The following is a 2,500-nucleotide window of genomic DNA, read 5'->3' as shown; positions in this document are numbered from 1 at the left end:
TCTTCAAAGAAGACTTACGTCCCGAACATGATGACACTGGACTCCTTCAAAGACCTACCGTCCGAACTTGAGGACACGAACTCATCTTCAAAAGACTACTCCGCCCGAACTTGAGGACACTCTACAAAGACCTAAACGCCCGAACTTGAAGACACTCTTCAAAGCAAAGACCTAAAAGACCGCCCGAACTTGAGGACAACTCTTCAAAAGACCTCCTAAGTAAACTACGGCCCGAAAACTTGACTTTGAGGACACTCTTCAAGACCTAACGCCCGCACTTGAAGACCTCTTCAAAGACCTACGCCCGAACTTGAGGACACTCTTCAAAAGACCTACTACCCCGAAACTTGAGGACACGTCTTCAAAGAACCCCGCACCGAACTTGAGGACACACACAGCTCTTCAAAGACTCTACGGCTACGCCCGAACTTGAAGACACTCATTCAAAGACCTAACGCCGAACATGAGGACACACTCATTCTTTCAAAGACCTACGGGCCCGAACTTGAGGACACTCTTCAAAGACCTAAAGCCTCGACCTGGGGAGGAACCCTCTTTCAAAGACCTATGCCCGAACTAGAGGACACCTTCAAAGACCTAAGCCCGAACTGAGACACAGCTCAAGACCTAAGCCCAACTTGAGGACACTCGGTCCAAATCAAGAGACCTATGCCCCGCGAACTTGAGGACACACTCTTCAAAGACCTAAGACCTAGAGCCCCGAACTTGAGACACTCTAAGACCTACGCTCGACGGGCCTACGGCCCGACCTTGAAGGACACGCTTCAAATGACCTAAGCTAAGGAAGCGCGAAAATTGAGGACAACTCTTCAAAGACCCTATGCCCGAACTTGAGGAACACCTCTTCAAAGACTACGCCCGAACTTGAGGACACTCTCAAAAGGCTCAGATCAAAAGGCTAATAAAAACGTTTATTGTGGATTTGGCAAGGAGTGAATCCAAATTGAACCAGTCTGAGATGCCTCCATAGAGCTCGCACCTTAACCTGGTGTGTTGAGCAATGTAATGGCCCTTGATGATCTGCTGGAGTGTCGCTGTTATTATCACAACACAAAAAAAAAATTAGGAAAGATCAAACAATCAATTAGTCACAGTCACAAAGATGAAATTCATCAAAGAGCTGCAACAGAATTACAGACATCATAAAGAACAAAAGCTGCACAAATGCTCTTTAATCCACCAGTGCTAACTAAATTATGAATAATCATATGAATGCGTAATTGAAAATAACTAAAAAACCATTTCTAAAGTATGATTTGTGAATAACCTTTGAGAATGTTGCTGTGGCAGGACCTACTGAACCACAGGGTGCTATAGTAAGGATTTTGTAGTTTTAGATACTCCATTCGGTGTTCCTGGTCAGACACCACTCATATAAGATGTCATTAGTGTCAGCTTTCTCCTCGTCCATGGTAATTCTATGTGGCCGTATATTGTTCGCTGGCGGTGGGTTTTGTTCTTCTCTCTCACGTCTCGTCTCTCTTCTCTCTCTCCTCTCCTCCCCCTCTCGCTCCTCCATCTCCTCTCCCTCTCTCTCCCAACACTCCGTCCGTCCTCTCCTCCCGATCTTATCCTCGTCTCTCTCGATCCGTCCTCTCATCTCTCTCCTTCTCTCTCAGCTCTCTCTCCGCCTCCTCTCAACCCTCTCTCTATCTCTCTCTCCACTCCTCTCTTTCCTTCGTCCCTCTCACCTTCTCTCATCTCTCTCGTCCTTCTGTCTCTTCTCTCTCTCTCTCTCTCTCTTCCTCCCATCTCTCTCTCTCTTCTAGCTTCTCTCATCTTTCTCGTCTCTCTTCTCCCCCCCCACCCTCGGTCTTTCTCTAAACTATCTATCCTATCTATCTTTTATCGTATCTAGCTATCTATTCATACAATCTTGTCCTCCTCCTCTCTCTCTCGTCCTTTCTCTCCTCTCCCTCGTCTCCCTCTCTCCCTATTCCTATCTCTCTCATCTTCTTTTCCTAGTCTCCATATATATATTTATTTTAAAAATATTATAAAAAATATATTTTAAAATATATTATAATAATATTACATACTTTTAAACATCCCTTTCATATAAAATATTTATTTTATTATACAAATAGTTTATTTTTAACTATTTTTATTTATTATTAATTTTATATAATATATTTAATTAATATATATATATTTTATATATATTTAACATATATTAAAATTTAAATATAATAAAATATATAATATATATTATTAAGATTTTCAATAAAATAAATACTTCATTCAAATTATATTGTGTGGTTGTGTGTGGGTGTGTGTGTGGGTGTGTGTGTGTGTGGATGTGTGGGCCCAAGTTTTTAAATCTTTGCTCCCTCCCCCCTCCCCCCCCCCGCCCTCCCCCCCCTTGGGGACTGCCCAACGAAGCCCACCAAGCCCAAATACCAAAAATTTCCCCCCCCCCCCCCTCTTTTTTTTATCTCCCCTCTTCCATAACCTTTGAAAGAGATCCAGGGATTTTTTA

This window comes from Penaeus japonicus, unplaced genomic scaffold, assembly GCF_977035675.1.
Source record: "Penaeus japonicus unplaced genomic scaffold, GWHDUDI00000001_assembly GWHDUDI00000013, whole genome shotgun sequence".
NCBI classification, from domain to species: domain Eukaryota; kingdom Metazoa; phylum Arthropoda; class Malacostraca; order Decapoda; family Penaeidae; genus Penaeus; species Penaeus japonicus.
Note: the sequence above shows the minus strand (reverse complement) of the source record.